Here is an 18,759-nt window from a genome sequence, read left to right as displayed (position 1 = left end):
TTGATGATTGCCTGAACCTTACAAGGGTCGAGACGAATCCCATCCTTGGAGACTACAAAGCCAAGTAAACGACCAGAACCGACGCAAAATACACATTTGTGCGGATTGAGTCTTATCTTGTAGTGTCGGCAACGTAGAAATATCGCTCTTAGATGCTGCAGATGATCAGTCCGCTTTCGCGAATGAGCCGGAAGATCGTCGAGATATGGTTGAACAATGCTCTTGATGTCATGGAAGGCATAATTCATAGCCCTCTGAAATGTCGCCCCTGCGTTCTTTAAACCAAAGGGTAATTTTTGATAAGCGAATGTTCCCCACGGACATATAAATGCAGTCTTCGACTGGTCCTGCGGGCGGATATTAATTTGATTATACCCGGAGAATCCGTCCATAAAGGAAAAGATTTCACATCCGGCGCATTCATCAATTATCTGGTCGATGAAGGGCGTAGGGTAGTTGTCCTTCGGACAAGCTTGATTTACGTCCCTATAATCGACGCACACTCGTATTGTTCCTTGTTTTTTCATAACAGGTACAATATTCGATACCCAATCAGTTAGCGGAACCGGGTAGATGAATCCAGCATGGAGAAGTTTCTCAACTTCTGCCTTAATGGCAGCGGCTTTCTTAGGGTGAACCTGTCGAAGCCGTTGCCTTACTGGTTTGACATCAGGATACATTTTAATTTCATGTTCAACGATACTCGAGTCGATGCCTGGCATTTCATCATATGACCAAGCAAAGACATCTCTAAATTCGCGAAAGAGAGCGTTATATATTTCCAGTTCTGAAGGGGAACAACCTTTGCCAACATGAATATTCTCTACAATACCTGTTTTGGTCGAGATATTTATGGCTATAGTCTCTTCAATATTGGATAAGTTTCGCTCGGAATCCACCGTGTTTACAGTATTTGTTAGGAATTCAAAGACTGAAGGGTGGTAAAGATCCTTTTGAGTATCTTCTTCGTATTCTGGAAGAAGGGAACGATGGTGGTGGTCATTCCATGGTGCCCCCTCAATCATCATTGATTGTAAGATCCCTTCGTCAGTCCCATGCACTTTTGACCAAGGATCTAATGGGGTACCATTTTCTCTAGACCTATCTACCCAAACGCTCGATGAGCGCTGATTGGGGTTCGCCTCCCAGGCCTGAAATATTGATTGCTACAATATTTCAATGGGGCTTGGTGGCAAAACCATCGAATGATCCATAGCGACTCTGCCTTCTGTGACTTTCAAGGTGGATACCATATTGCATGTTGCTACAAATGGTACATTTCCTATGCAAATAGGAGGTGGTAGCGCGAAAGTTCCCATCATAGTGGGATCTTTCAACAGACCTACTCCAATATCTTGAATCGACCGGTCGTTGCCATGGATCATGGGAACGCTTCCTGTAACTTGTGAACCATTAGGGAGGAAGTTTTGTTGATCAACGACCGTAATCCCTCCTTCAAAGGGGAATGCGATCTTCCTAAAATAAGTCGACACAACAGCTTGCATGGCATAAATCCATGGTCTTCCCAGTAGGATGTTGTAGTCAAGATTGCCATCATTGACTTCAACATCTATTTCTACTGTTTTGCCCCCTAGTTCAACTTTCAGGTTACTAAGGATACCGTAAGGGGTATATATCCTTCCGTCGAATGCTTTCAATGTTGTCGATGATCGCGACAAGGTTGGAGATCCTAAAGTTTTCCAGCAACTCATCGACATAATACAAGTCGATGCCCCCTCATCAATAATCGTTCTATGAACTGTTTTGTTGAGGGCTTTCACTTGGACGAGGAAAGCTAGTTGAGCTGGTAACTGAGGATCATACCCTTTGTGATCAAAGGACACCAGATTGGAATCTTTAGGATCCACCCCACCAATTGCTGATAACAATGCCTGCCTTTGGGATGGGCAATGTTGTAGTACCTCAAGAGTCGACATAGCAGATGGTGATTGCGCCAAATCTTCCACTATGTTATAATGTTGTGCCGCTCTGGCACGAGGATTAAAGGTCGACTTGTGTACTACTCCCTTTGGCGGTTTTATCGTTAATTCATGCGTGATGGGGGGTACAACTTCTGCCGAAGTTGTTGTCGAACTGCTAGGTTGATCTTTACCTTTATCGTTCGACACCTGTGGATTCCCGTAATCTTTGTTCCTTGTCGAAATCAAAGCATCATTCTGCTGTTTTGAAACCGACAACATAAGCACTTGAGACGGGGAAGCGTTTCCACTATCAACCAGATTTTGACCTGGGTTAGGAAATTGATCACTTGACACGGTTGAGGTATGAGGACTTTTAAAGAACCTCTTTAGCTCAGCTTTGAATGGGCAATCCTTAGTGTTGTGATCTTTGTCATCACATATTTGACATGGATAGCGTTTCCTATTCCCAGGAGGGTTTGAAGAATTTTTCTTAGGAGATGATTCACCTTGTTTATTCTTCTTCCCTTTGTTTTGGTTCTTCTTGCTTCCTGGTTGATTGGTTTCTTTGCCCTTATCTGTCGATACGGCATTTACTTCCGAAGCAAGAACTTCTTCATGCGCATTTTGATTCGAATCCTTACGGGCCTTCTTTTGATGGGTCCTTTTCGGATTCGTGTTTGCCGTGCCAATCACGCCATCGCCGGCATGAGAGTCACTGTTTGATTTAGGAGGAGGAGGGATCGAAAACTCTGGTCTAGGGGCATCTGGTATTTTGTCATAGAGCGTACCGGACTGAGTATATACTAAGTCCAAATATTGTGCACGAGCGATAACCTGCTCTTCTGTTACGACTCCCCCCTTTGCCACATCTTCCGTTATGGCCGGAAGCAACGACTTTATAAACCACTCAGCTAAAAGCTGATCGAGAACGTATGTTTTAACCATTCTTCGTCGACGTCGCCACTCATGTATATGATCTGATATATGAGTTGCGGTTGTCTGTTTGAAGTTAGTCAATATTTCTGTTCCGGTTTCATACCTTATTGGTAATTGAAAGTGGGTTAAGAATGCCGTGGCAAGGGAGCTAAAATTGTCGAACGAAGCTCTTGGAAATTCTATATACCATTTTGCCGCTGGACCTGTCAATGTCCTCTGAAAGAGGCGAAGCCTTATCGAATCGTCATTTAAAGTGTTCGACGAACACCATAGATGAAATGTCATCACATGATTCGACGGGTCTTCACCTGGATTTCCATTGAATTTAGGAATGTCGGATGGAAGTTTGTGCGGAATCACTGGCCACCAAGGGGCGTAAGCAATTGGATCATTGGTTAACCGATGTAAATCAGGCAACTCTAAAGTCGCCACGAATGGTAACTGTTGATTCAAGTTAGGTGAAGCGTAACCAGGATACGATGGAATCGCCTGAACAGTTGGTCTTTGCATACCAGCATAATGGAGTTGATGTTGGTATGATTGATACGGTTGATGGACTTGACCACTATAAAGTGGTTGATTTTGACCATTTTGGATATATGGTTGTCCAGTATTCGCAAAGATCTGCTGTTCAGAACCTTGGTACACTTGTTGGAATTGTGGCTGTTGGTACTGCACTATCCACGGTTGTGATACCATGGGTTGTTGCGCTACACTAACCATTGGACCAAGATGTGGGGTGATTGTACCCGATTGTACTTGTGTTGCCCCACCAGTAGGCGATTGTGGTTGGGTCGTAGGGTCAAGGGGCTGTTGCATGAGAACCTGAGAAATCTGAGGTTGACATACAACAGGCATCATTTGAACTTGCGACACGGTTACAATAGCCAGTGTAGTTGGGATGTTCGTCATAGGTACACACTGTTGCATAGAATATACAACTCTTGGTGGTTGGGATAGCATAGGTACCCAACTACTCGCTGCAATTCCACCATAACTTGAATAAGGTTGAGAACTCCCATATGGGTACCCTCCCGGAGGGGGTAATGAAAGGGCATACTGCCCCCCATACGGTGGTAATCCAGAACTCAAGGCAATTGATTGTCCTGGAGGACTGGATGGCCTAATTAGATTCCCAAAAGGGTCAATTTGATGAGTCTCACCATAAGAGTTACCAGACATTACTCCGGAAAAAACAGGAACAGACCATACTGTTGAGATAGTCTCTTGGTGGACTCCTTCTAGCAATTGAGAGCTAGTTGGGACAGATGGTATGCCGACGATCATTGTTGGATTCGCAGCAGCTACTTCTGCTGTCGCCGTGTCATTTGACACAGTCCTAGATGTCGAAGGTTGTTCAGACATTTTGAGTCTATCCAATTGATTGCCTAGTGATTCTACAGGAACTTCCACTGGTGATGGACAAACTTCTGTTGTAGCAGGAAATAGAGTGACCCCTACTCCAAAATGAGTTGGAGTGGATACTTGCGGTTCCTCTATAATTTCCTCTATCGCAATCAGACCAGGTGGAAGAGGAAGACCGTCAGGTCCGTGAAAGATTTCCGGTGCCGAAGAAGGGGTTGTATCGACAGCGACAGATGTTTGAGGAACAAAACTCTCTGGACCGGTTGCAGATGGAACTGGTTCAGTCATACAAGTATTTGCCCCCAGACTAGGATCAGTATTACTGTCCTTCTGTGGCGGTTGAACTTCTTCTATGGAGGCAGGGTTTCCGGAAATGTTTGGAGTAACCAGAATCTCAGATGTTGTTGGAACACTTGTTCTAACTTTTAAAGGAGATTTTGAACTAGTTCGACGAGTTCGCTTTGCCCGGACTGTTTTCGATTCCGGAGACAAAGACGGTTGACTCGCAAGCCCTAGAACGACGGATATTCAATTGACTTTCTTCCACGATTGCGGATTACTCGATCAACTAAAATATAAAGGGGAAAATTTGTGTTTCCGATTTGAATGAATTTTATTAGACGCTTTTAAACATAACTTTGCTTTTTCATGTTTTAAGAGTCGAGAAAAAGCTGAAGATGACTCTAGTCTCCTTCGATGTAATAATGAGCCCGAAGTGACAAATGCTCGGTTGGACCTTTTCAGTTATAGAGTTTGAAAAGGGCCAAAAGAAACTGCTCTAGAGATCTAGGCAGAGGGTGTGCCAAACCTTTCGCGAAACCACAGAATACGTTTTACGGTACGGGTGGTCGATCTTCGTGAATGCTGTGTTCACTGCATCGCGATCAGTAGGGCGGCCGACACGACTTCCTAAGGATAAAGGATAATTTCCTATAGGGGTCTCCCAATATATACGCGACGGTACGTGGGAGCACAAGTCCGTATTAGTGCCACCGACTCTCAGGAGGAATCACCCACCTTCGTAGAGATCGACAGTCACTATGTTTAACGACGCCGGAACACATCTCTACCTAGACCTCTATGTGTTTGCGTTATGTTTCAAATGCATTGTTAGGTTCATTCAGTATATTTTAAGTTGATCTTTTTAAAGTTTGCCTTTCAAGGTTCACCACGAGATGTATATGACAAATTCCTAAATGTAGCCTAAGATGAGAAGCAAGCTTTTTCAAATCTTTTTGACTGATCAAAATCTTAACTACTGAGGGAGAAGAAAGGCAATTTTTTTCACACAGTTCATACAGCACAAACTAATGCACTTTCTCCTAAATCATCATGCAAACTTTTTCAAATGCAAAATGCACAATGCATGTATTTTCTTTTCCCTTTCTTAATGTTGATGGGTTACAAAAAGAAAGTTGCTATATAACTTTGATTTCGATTTAAAGCGAAAGTAAACAAGCTTGTCCAAAATCAAAAGACACCTTAAGATTTACTTGTTTAATCACTGGAAATACATGAAATCAAACCATAATGACGAAAGTAAAACGACTAATCAGCTATGGACAACAAACAAGCTAACTCTTTAGACCAGCAAAATGCCTAACACAGGTTCAGATCTAAGAGGCCAAAGCAAGACTAGTTTACTTTTCGTTATGGGAAATTGTAAATGAAATAAGAAATACAAAAGAACAAGTACAATTTCGTTATATAACAGAGGCGGAATGATGGCAAGTAATGTTGGTTTCAGAACAGGTACAAGACTGGTAACTGGCAGCCAAATCTATGGTGAAAACAGGCAAGAGAAAGGGAGGAAACCCCAACAGCACTAGGCAAAATTGGGCCAACGCAGGTGCTGCACAGCCAGTCTGGCTCTCAGCGCAGGTAGCCCCTTCGGGACCTGCGTTGCAAAGCAGGTAGCCTGTGTACTACCTGCTTTGGAAAACGAAAGTTGCGTTTTCTCAGTTTCCGGGTCACAATTTTCTCAAAAATGCACAGTTTTTGCTCAAATCAGAAGCAATCAGTCAAGCACACTCAAAGGGATGACAAGGAAGGTGAAAAGCTATCACTAAGAGCTTACAAGGATCCTTGTAGATCAGCTCTTCAAATCATGAACATGCTCAGAAATGAGCTAGAGTAGCTGCCCTCTACTTCGCTTTTGATATAGTCAAAAGCTTTTCGATTTGGTACTCTTTTGTTCGGGAAATGCATAGAAAAATACTACAAACACAATCAAACAGATACGATCCCCAGTGGAGTCGCCAGTTTGTTGTAGGGAAAAGTATCCGATTCGGATGACCCTATCCCACTCTAAGGGTGATAGTACCTCAGCAACAACTGTAAAGGAAACTACTGAAGGTTTACTTCTTTATGAAAGCAAAAGAGAATGAAAGAATGCACTAACCGTTGCCTTGCACTTAATGTCGAATCCAAACTCTTCTCTATGGCTGCTTGCTCCCAGCTCCTTGCTCTATTGCTGGCCCAGCTAGAATGAGATCCTGCAAAATAGCAAAGAAGGAAACTACAAGCAACATGCAATCATAACTGATTCAGGGATTAGTGTAAATCAAATATACAATTATCACAATATATCATTGAAACAAGAGCATATAGAAGAACCTCAATAGCTTTTATTAATGAAGAAGTAAAGGTTCTGAGAGTGTTACAACCATTGAAGGCTCCAATCCAGCAACACCTCCCAGCAGAAAGAATTTCTCCTCTTCACCTCCTTCAAGCAATCACCCAATAGCTCTATAGTGAAACCAACAGCATATAATTACTTTGCACAAAATTCCAGCCTCCTGAGCTCATAGGAGAGAGCTCAATATATAGATGATTTGAGAAAGGATGAGTCAGCTTGCAACTGATGTGTAGCTGCCTTGTGTCCTCTCTCTCTTCAGTTGATCTTCAGTTCTTGAGTCCACTTGGAGAACTTTGCTTCCACTTGGAGAAACAGAGCCTCTGACTCATCACAATGCGAAATCCCTGATCCAAGTGTCATTTTTGGAGCAATGACTCAGTGTGCCACTTGTCCAATCTCGCTCAACGCAGGTGGCCTTTGTTCTACCTGCTTTGCAACGCAGGTACACCATGGAGGAGTTGTGTTTCAGCGCAGAAGCCTAGTGGAGCACCTGCTTTGATTTCAGGATTGCTTGTTTTTGAGTGTTTTCAGGTGGAGAACTGATCTGAGAGCTGTTGGTTTGCTGACCTTGTTCCTCTAGGGGTAGGAACATCATGTTTAGGGAACTTTGGATCCCTTGGATTATTGACAATTCATACCTGTTGCTGTAAGGCACAAAATTGTCTATAACAGAGAGGAAGCCATGGGCAAAGAGGGGATAAAGGAGAAGTTAATTCTCATGTACAATCCTAAAAAGGAAATAATTGAAGCAAAGCAAAAATATGTTGATTGTTGATCGGAGTACAGCAAAGGACAAAGTGCCCAACCGTTGAGATTTTATATTTCTTATTCTTTATTGAGCACTTAAAGTTTCTTCAAACCAGTGTATTCTAGGAGTTGCCACTATAATGCATGTTCTTAAAAGTTAAAATCACGATTTAAAAGAAAAAATAAAAAGAGTAACCATCTAAAAAGAAAAAGAAAAAAGAGTAAGCATCTCACTACTCATTAAAAAATTCAATTATTTGCAAGAACAAAATTAAATCTAATTTTATTTAACTTGTAAAGGTTTGCGATTAACCTTATTTTGTGTTGGTGGTTTTGGAGGTGGTGTAGTAATTTGGGAATTGAATTTGGCTTAATTTTTTGATCTATGTAAATGTTTGTTATTATATTAAAAAATAAGAGAAAAATTTGGATCAATTGGTTCCTTACTAGTTTGCATTTTGTAATACATACAATATATGTTTTTTTGGTAACTAAATGATATGTGCTCAACTCTAAACTAATTCAATACTATTGACAAAGGATTTAATATTCACTCTATAGGTGACAATTTAGCTCTCCATTAATATATCATTCTTCAAATAAACGTTTCGTTCATAATAACTCTTAATGTTTTCCTTTCTGCCTAGATAAACAAGTGCACATCTCCTTCTCTTCCTAATATCATATGAGCTTCTTGTGAATTCTCCACATCAAAATACTTCATTACTTCCTGAATGGTTTCACTCATTTCCTGCACAGACTTTAATATTAATTAGTCAAACTCAATAACATAATATTTTTTCAACACGAATATGAAACCTTAAATTAATTAATAAACCTAAAAGTTCCCAGTTAAATAGATATTGGAGATATGGTGAGAATAGAATATGAGGCACTTAGGTCGAGTTTCCTGGTAGCCATCGTTGTTCTCGGTGTAATTCTACACCAGAAAACACTTTCATTTTTATTTATTTTATTCCAAGATAGAAGCTAATCAAAAACACGTGTGCAGTTGAATGGTGGGAAGGAGGACTTTTCAAAAGCACACCCAAGTTTCATAATCCACGTTCAAGACATGTTTAATATGTTAAATAGTTGATAATGATCTTGCCCATTGTAAATCAAAATAGGAATAGATGGAGGAAACTTAAAAACGGTATTTGGAAACATATGATTTTATCAATTAGATCATGTATGCTAGAAGGAATACTCGTATATTATTTAGTCTAAACCATCCATAATTTTTTATATAAAAGGATGAAAATTTAAATTAATTTTAAAGCAAATATACCATGGCCATGCTAACAAAAATAAAAATAGTTTTATTACAGTTTTAAATAATAAATATGTTTTTTTAATAATAAATATAGTTTGATACCATGGTTGACTACAAAAAAAAATATCTAAGTGCCTATGTGAATGTAAAAGAAATTAAAATATGGTTTAGGAGGAGATGAAAACTAAAACTCTTTAAACAGGGCCCCGACCCCACTCTGATGCTGTCCATGCTGGCCAACCGGCCACGTGCACCCTCGTGCACATATGCAATAGTTGTTGTTTGTGGCCTTTGATGTTGCCGTTCAATCTAGGTGTATCCCATTATAAGCTTTTATAAGGTAGCCGGACGGCTGGCTGACTTGATAACATCTACCACGTCCTTTGTATTCCCCACAGAAATGAAATTTTAGCTACTATTTGGAAAAACCGAATACAACATGGTATCTTGAGTTCATCATTTCCAACATTTTTCACTAGAGCGGAGCTCCATATTCGTTTGTATCATAAATTTCGTGATTACTTATATCATAAATTTCGTGATTACTTATGCTATTAATTTTAATAGAGTCAATGATTTGGTCGGCCACATATCTCAGATATTGAAAATTAAATACTACAACCAAATAAAAAACATAGGCATATAGGTTGGAAAAGTTTTGTAATAATTATAGTTTGCTGTTAATGTGATATGATATATTTTTCCCTACTAATTACTGGTAATAAAGATCTGAGGTGAAGCATAGAAAAGTTGAGGTGAAGCATATTACTGGTAATAAAGATCTGAGGTGAAGCATATTTAAGGTAATTTTAAGGCGAAAATGAGAAACATCGTGGAAGCTGAGTCATGTTATGAGTGGGCAAGCTAGGGACTAGTCATAATTATTATCAACAAATCTGCATAGATTAATTTTTTGATTTCCTGGTGCGTATAAATTTTCGGATGCAGAGTATTTACGCTGCATCGAAATGGGTAGTCGGAAACCATAGATATATAATATCAATGTGTAGTGTCACTGGGATAATTGATATCTTTCTCAATGGACTGTGGTGATCTATGATATGCGTTAATGTGTCCCTGCTTGTCTTATTGCATCGCTTTCTTTATATTGAAAGCTTGCCCTCATACTAAATATATCATGTAATTCTGAAATGTTATCGTACGAACTTTCCTCTTCTGTCGATGTGATCGAATTTGGATCCCTCATATACTTCTTCTAATATTATCATAAAGCAAACTCTATCTCTGATATAATATTATCATAAAACAAACTATGTCGATGTGATCAAATTTGGATCTCTCATATACTTCTAATATTATCATAAAGCAAACTCTATCTCTGATATAATATTATCATAAAACAAACTATGTCTATGATATAGTGATCATGTGCATATTAGCATAGTTAGCATTCTTGCTCGTCAACTAAATGCACGCACGCTTTGGTGAGTTGAGTTTCTTACAGATATATTTGTTTTCTCTGAAGTGTATATATATATATATATATATATATATATATATATATATATATATATATATATATATATATATATATATATATATATATATGTATATATATGTATATATATGTATATATATGTATATATATGTATATATATATATATATATATATATATATATATATATATATATATATATATGTATATATATATGTTATTGTTAGATCAGATACTTTACTTTTATTTCAATTTTGCCTTGAGGATGAACCACGTAGGATTTAGAAATACAATTTGTTAATTGAAATTTAGAGTGAAAATCATTTTGATACCTCGAAAAGAGTGAAATGGACCAAGAAAAGGATATGTTCACGGCGATTGAATCAAAATAGTTTACTTGTTGGCTGCACAGTTGGGGTTCCTTTAACTACATCATGCCTCCCTTGAATTTCTAAGGCCAACTCTATTTTTATAACTTGTCGCTTTGTTCCAACAAACAAAATTATCTGTATATTTTGGAGATAAAATGACATAAATCCCAAAGAATTCAATCAAAAAATTGTTATGATTATTATCTCCCATTATCAATAATTCAATGTCATATAAGTCCAAGATTTTTGTGTACTTAAATCTGAGTGAACTAAAGAGAGCCAACAGAAGCAAAAACACCTTTTAAGAATATGCAGATTGAAGTCAATAGAAGCAAAGATAGAGTGCTGAAGACTTACCATACACACTGAGAAGCAAAAATATTACAGAAAAATCCCCCAATGGAGGATTGTAGATAACCCTTTTTAACCCTTCTTAGTTCCTCTTTTCTTGTTTCCCTTATTCATCTTACTAACAAGCACAACATTTTTCTCCTCCTCAATACCTGCAATAGTATTCAGTATTGTCTCCTTCTAGTTGAAGTCATTCCATAGCCTCCTAAAAATGGGAAGTTTTTTTTGTGAGATGTCATAGCCAAAAAGTTTCCAAAAACAACAAGACCTATTTAATGCAATGGACATTGGGTACTAGCTCTTGACCCTTCACCTATTAATTTTCATCCTCAATGATTCTTTATATGTCACAATGCTTCTTGAATTTATGCCTTATGGCGTTTCTTTTGCAACATCTGGTGCAAATGCTAGTTGATGGGACCAGCCTGTAGTTCCATGCAATAATACTAAAAAAAGCACAATAATGCACTAATCAATAAGTAAATGATCAAACAATGATTTTGTGACTTAACATTGGTGATTAGTGGTTAATCTTAGGATGATTCTAGATTGCGTTTGGTGGCATTTATGACAGTCATTAATTTTGCTGTGCCGGAAGTCCTTGCCTTGGTTGTTGTTTCCTACTCCTCAGCCTATGCCAAAACCCTGCCTTCTATTATTATTCTTTCATTTTTTGTTCTGTGACTCTGCTACGCTGAGAGTTTGATCTGGAAGCAAGTTTTTCGTGCTGCAAGTGTATGGTGGTAAGCCACGCCTCCGCGTGCCCTGACTATGGGTTGTGCTTCTTCTGAGTATGGCACTTGCATTTGTCCTGAAGACTTATAGACTCGGTCCCTTGGGAACAGAGTGACGGTTATGCTCGCTTGTGTAAGAAAAATGGCTACTGTATGTTCTATTCGGTTGCTCGACTTGTATTTTCTCCGCTGTTCTACTTTTATCGTGGCTCTCTTGCTTATTAAATTTGATAAATGGATGTGCATGCTACAGATCACAACTGCGATTGTCTCCTCCTGCTCGCAATTCGCTCCAAGTAAGCTATCTCTCCATGATTCGTCTTTCTTCTCTGTTTTCCTCTGGCTCTAACAAGAACAACTCCTTGGTCTCAGGATGTCACCATGGACTGTGGCTTAGTGGGTTTGCATTTCTCCCACATGACTAAACCTCCAGGTAATCGATTCGTTCACTGTGCAGATAATTCCTTATGCTTCGTTTCCTTTTTGTTGTCCCTTACTCTTCATTTGGCCTGACACTGTTGCTCTGTTTTGATTGCACAGGTTGGGGGTTCGTTCTTTGGCGTGGTTAGTGTAAACGCTTCGAATCTCTCCTAGTAGGCTTTGCCACTGTTATCAACTTGTTTTTATTATTAGTCTCTGTTGGTTTTGTTAGACAGAGTCCTAGTTCTTGTTTGCTTATGCTCCTTTGTCGTCGTTATGCTACCTGGGTTAATTTGTACAGGCCCTTGTTTGTAATGCACAGTTGTGTAATTCTAAAAACACTATTTGGAGGCCGTCCAGAACCCTCGTTTGGGGTTCTACTGGTTCGGTTGGTTCTTTAGCTGTTTGTTGGGTTATCCCTGGAATCTGTCATATGTATACAAATATCTTGTTTTTAGAATGAAAGGAAATACAATGTATTCAGTTGTATTTGTTACCTCTGTCCTGGATTTTGTTACTCAACATTTATATACTCGTTCTTGGTTGCACTGTTCATAATGTACCTAGTTCTTTTAGTCGTGGACTCTATTTTTTGTTCACCAGCCTTCGTACTGGAAGTTCTCATGCAGTTTTCCTTGTCCTCCTTCTGTTCCTTAGGAGAGAAAAATAAATGAAAAGGTTATGCATGCACAGTGTCTGCTTATTTTGGTTTATTCAATGAATAGGGAAAAGTAGATAAATATTTCAATGACTGTTACAGATGGACTCGAATGAAAGAAAATTATTCTCTGTATTCTATTACTGTTCTCATATGCTGAACCCCTCATAATGATTTACATTTCATATTTGTATTGTTTGCCCATAGTTACCTGAACTGTGCACAATTACACTTCAGTTGTTTCTTTTATTAGTTACATAACTATTAACTCATTTGGTTCTTCTTGCATTGCAAGATTTTACAATTAACCATAGATGTATTTTTTTTTCTAAATGGAAGAAACAATTATATGATAATCACTCACTAAGAGATAGACAATTGTGACAGTGACCCTAAATAACTATACTCTTCCTGAACTAATCATGAAATTAAAAAAAAAACAACAAGTCCCTACATTTTGCTTTGACCAATTAAACATAAAGAAACTAAACACTGAAAAATCTTTCTAGCTTGGCGGAGACCAACACCCGGTCATGGTGCCCTTAGCTAGATGCTCCTGCATCAGGCTCTCGAGGTAAGAAAAATTCATGACTCTGGTCCATGAGCTTCTCGACTAAATAACCCGCCTTCTCTATTTTCCTGGCATCAAGCCACAAACTGTCCTCAATAGGACAGTTCTTCCACTTGACTAGATATTGCAGATATTATTTCTGTCGAGTTCGTTGGGTCACCTGATTGTCGAGGATCCTCTCGATCTCAGGGGGCTGAACGTAAGGCATTTGTCTCATCCAAGTCTCACTTCCATCTTGGGTGTCCTGTGTAGGCCATGTTGTACTGTCTTTCTCTGGATCAGCAGTGTATGGAAACAGGTCTGCCACATTAAAGATGGGCGAGATGCCTATTCCTGGTGGCAGCTGTATTTCATAAGCATTCGCTGAAAATTTCCAGAGAACTTTGCAGGGGCCTATCTTTTTGTACTTCAGCTTGTTGTATGCGCCTCTAGGAAAATGCTCCTTATGCAAATGCGCGAGGACTTCATCCCCTACATTGAATTGCACCTCTCTCCGTTTCAAATCTGCTCGTTGCTTATATTTTTTACTGCTGTCCTGCAATTTTATTTTCACCTGCTCGTGCAAATCATTCATCACTTTAGCGAAATCCTCCCCATCAGCACTCCATCTTTCCTGTTGTCCTAGATCTCGCAACTCATGCACTCCGCGAGGATGCATGCCATACAAGATCTGGAAAGGACTGTAACCTGTGTTGCGATTGGGCGAGTCGTTGTAAGCGAACTCTGCCTGGGCAAGTACTCGATCCCACATCCGCGAATTTTCGCTAATCAAACTTCGTAGCAGGTTTCCCAGACTTCTGTTTACCACCTCTGTTTGCTCGTCAGTTTGCGGGTGATAAGCAGAGCTAAAACTTAACTGTGTGTCCATCTTCTTCCACAGGGTGCACCAAAAGTGCCCTGTAAACTTCACGTCCCTGTTAGAGAGAATGGACATAGGTAGAATGTGTAGTCTGATGATCTCTGTAAAGAACAAGTGGGCCACGTGAGTGGAATCGCTGGTTTTTTTGCAAGGAATGAAATGTTCCATCTTCAAAAACCGGTTCACTACTACCATTAGCGAATCATAACCCTGTTGTGTTCTTGGTAGACCCAAGATGAAGTCCAAGCTGACTGAGTCCCACGGTCTACTTGGAATGGGCAATGGCATGTAAAGTCTCGTATTTTGACTGTCCTTTTGCCAACTGACACACTTTACATCTGGTCACAAATCTTTGCACATCCCTGCGTATTTTTGGACAATAATAAAAATGGCTGAGCTACTCTAATGTATTTTCAATGCCGAAATGTTCGGCTAGACCTCCACATGCTTCTCCCATGTTAAACACACATGGAAAACAAGAGAAATATGAAAGATAAAACATGCAATACGATTTTTATTAACAACTGATATACATTTATAGTACATTGTTGTGACCGTTGGGTTTCACATCCCAAGGTCTCTTGCACTGCTTTGGTCTATTCAGCTTCCACACTAACCCATTTAGGATTAGGTGTCCAACATTCCCCCCCTTAATCCGAAGGGTTATGTATGAGTCCAAGAAGAGAGCTGAAATACAAAATGTGCAAAAATTCATGGCAGCACTAGGCTGAATGTGCTCTATGAAATGTTGGTAAAAAGGGCGGTGGTTTAAGGATGACCACCAACACTGGAACGCTTAGTGCAGTTCCCAGAACTCTTCCAAAACTGGCAAGAAGCTGAAGTCTTCTGCTAGAGGAAGTGATCATATTGTTTTAAAGAGGGAAACCTTCAACCATAAAAGGGAGGTCACACCCCGCATAAAAGGTAAAACTTCAACCTGAAAAGGGAAGTCTCAACCTGTGATGGTTTAAGGATAACCAACAACTCTGGAATTCTTAATGAAATTCATCGAACTCTTCCAAAACTTGCAAGAAGCTGGAGTCTTCTGCTAGAGGAAGTGTTCTCAATTTTGTTCCTGGAATTCTTCCAAAACTGGCAAGAAGCTGAAGTCTTCTGCTAGAGGAAGTGTCCCAGATTGCCAAATGAGGGCATGTTCAGGGGCATCTTTGTTGCTGGCTACAATTCTGAAACTGGTCAGACAGGTTGTGGCTTAGGCTCGCTTGATGTGGCTTTGAAGCTTGTAGATGACCATCATTTCCCCCCCTGTCAGATACAAGGTGAGATGATGGAGAAAACTAAACTGCAAGACTGTTCAATATTCTGGAACAAGTTTTGACATGTGTTTGGAATATCTTCTTGAGTGTTGATGCCCATTGCCAAGAAGCGATCCATCCAAGATGAATCTTTGTTCTTGCAGGACGTTTGTTTTTGAAGCATCTGTTTGAAGAATGACTGGTTTTATGACAGTGCTTACATGGATGAGGATCAAAACAGTGATCTTTCAGATGGAAAACTCGGTCACAGTGTTGGCATTTCACGATCTGTTGTTTTTGTTGTTGTTGTTGTTGCTGTGGAAGAGGGGTAGAATCTAGAACAGGTGGAGGTGAACTGTCATGAGGAGCAGCTGAACTATCATGAATGAATCCCGCACTCTGAAATTGAATGGGCTTGGCGTAGTCTGGAATATGAAAGGACAAGTCCTTGTCATATCCAAGACCAGTTCTATGCTTGTTGTGGACACGCTGTTCCCAAGGTCTAATGATGGGCTTGGGAAGTGCAGACTGAGTTTTTGCATCTGCATGTACAACTATTGCTTTATTGGGTACTAAATCTGAACGAACGGTAGCATTCTTGACTTGTTGTTTATGGGAGTCTGCTTCAATCTTCTGAACAGAAATAGGTTCAGAATGATGACTCAACTGCTGTAATTCTTCCTGCTGTAGCTTTGTCTCAAGCTGCAAAAACTCAATATTTTCCTGTACATTATGCAGGCATGTCTGAATGTCATAGAGAGTGTCTTTCCTGATTTGCACTGTGTTGTCAGCAGTTGATACGATTAGAGTTCTCAATAACTCCAATAATATATGAATTTTTGTCATTATTTAAACAACTCAAGTCAACAAATGATCACAAATGTACTTGTAAAGGAAAATTGCTAATAATGCAATATTCTTCAAAATTAAATGTGCCCGATGATAAGAGGGAAATCTACTCAATTGATAATCCTTTGCAAGAAATAAATATTTCCTTGAAAATTGATTCTCCTTTATGTCCGACTGTCAAATAAATTCCTCTATTGTATGCCAACAAACAATAAGTACATTGGAAGAGTTCAAGCTGACAATACAGTTCAAATAATGTTCATTTGTCCATTGTCTCAGATAATCACCTTATTCTACCAGCTTCAAGTTATCCCATCCTCTTTCACTAATGTTGGAAACTTGACTCCTTCGACTGCTAATAACAAATCGATGGGATAGAGAAACACGTGCTGGAAGGTAAATATCAGATATCAAGCAATGTCAAAGTGATGTCGGGTTTTTGTGTTGTCTCTATAGGTTAGAGCTCAAAATGAAAATCAACGCACCATTAAAACATATCAAAAAAGGAAACAACACACGGCCATAAAAACTATATCAGCTCAATATACAAACTTATGTAAAACACCTCATCCATAATGCCATACAAATATAATGCTCAGTCCAGTGGTCAAAACTACTTCCTTGATGCAATTCGAATTGCTATTTTCCAGCGCTTTTTCTGAAGTGTGTAATTTGACACACAAGACAACGCCTCACCGGAATGTTAAATCATGAACGTCCAGGCTGAAGAAAGGTCGTGTTTCTTTGCTGCTTGATTTTGGTACCTCCGGTCGTAGGATGCACTTCGTGCTGTGGTACCAAATGTGTCAAAGATGGATAAAGCTTCATTACTTGGGGATTCCGTGTCCTAAATTAATGAACTTCAAAGTAGAGTTCAAGAGATTGAAGCTGAGAAGAAGGAGCTTCAAGCCCAAATAGAAGTTACCAAGAAGGAATTCTCACTCTGCTTTCTCTGGTACCAATTTGGGATTCATCAAGGACCAGTCTGGTTCATCTCAAAAGCCTGATGTCAAAATATTTGGCACAAAGGAATGTTCTGCGCTAGATTTGTAAGTTCGAATCCTTGGTCCAGAAGCCATGATCAGAATTCAGTCTGCTAAGAAGAATCATCCGGCAGCTAGATTAATGACATCACTCCAAGACCTAGATCTTGAATTTCATCATGCTAGTGTCTCAACAGTGGACGAGTTAATGCTTCAAAACGTGATTGTCAAGTTGCCAAGTAGTTTATATACAGAAGAACAAATCAATGTCGTTCTCTTGAAGAAATTATCAGATCCAAAATTTAAGTAGCTAGATATCAATGAAGAGTGAGTTCTCTCCCCCCTGTGTGTTGTCCATGCATCATCAAACAGGGGCCTCGGGTCACTGTTGAATAATGATCTCAAAAATTATACCGTATTTTCAATATATATTGAACAATATATTATATACAAGATTTCTGGCTATACGATCAAGGGGATCGTGTATATACTGCAAACTGTTCCACCACTTCAAATGAACCATAGGTATCGCAACACAGGTCACGAACTATCAATTCATTTCAGCGCCCAGAGCAACGTATCGCAACACAAGTGTATATATATGTGAAAGAAGAGTCACAGTTAGTCTCCACACCTCCACGCATATCAATTATTATAACCAAAATAACCATGCATACTAGTCTTCAAATACACCAATGCAACAAATCATACAGTGTATTCAGCAAAATTAATATTATACAGTGTATACTGCTATACGAACAATGGGTTGTATTCGGGTTGACAAAAACATAGATATTTGTGTGATCTGCTACAAATATTCCTCAAGGATGATGATCCTTATGTGCGAAAGATGGTTGCTATATGTGTTGCTAAACTTTATGATATTAATGCTGAACTGGTGGAGGATAGAGGGTTTCTAGAGACTCTTAAGGAATTGATTTCAGATAGCAATCCCATGGTTGTAGAGAATGTCGTGGCAGCACTGGCAGAGATCCAAGAAAATAGTAGTAGAGCAATATTTGAAATTACTAGACACGCACTTTTTAAACTTTTGGCAGCGCTCAATGAATGCACTGAATGGGGTCAAGTGTTTATACTAGATGCTCTTTCAAAATACAAGGCAAGTGATGCCCGAGATGCAGAGAACATTGTTGGACGTATAACTCATCTTCATCATGCCAACTGTGTAGTTGTACTTTCGGCTGTCAAGGTGATTCTACAGCAAATGGAGCTTATTACAAGCGCTGATGTTGTTAGAAACTTCTGTAAGAAAATATCTCCAAAATATCTAACAAGGCGACGTCCATTTACATTGTTAGTATATGCTAGGCAGTGATCATATTTATATATTTGTTATAGAGAGTGTGTC

At 39.3% G+C, this 18,759-nt stretch overlaps 1 pseudogene; it reads left to right on the top strand.

Moving 5' to 3' along the window:
• The first annotated feature begins 16,998 nt into the window (after positions 1-16,998).
• Positions 16,999-17,700, top strand: LOC149156964 (transcription factor MYC1 pseudogene; annotated as a pseudogene).
• Positions 17,701-18,759: the final 1,059 nt, after the last annotated feature.

Source organism: Pinus tabuliformis, chromosome 9, assembly GCF_031772625.1.
Source record: "Pinus tabuliformis cultivar Carrire ecotype Pingquan chromosome 9, CPIR1, whole genome shotgun sequence".
In the NCBI taxonomy this organism is placed as follows: Eukaryota; Viridiplantae; Streptophyta; class Pinopsida; order Pinales; family Pinaceae; genus Pinus; species Pinus tabuliformis.
The sequence above is the reverse complement of the archived record's forward strand: the minus strand, read 5'-3'. Positions and strand labels throughout refer to the sequence as shown.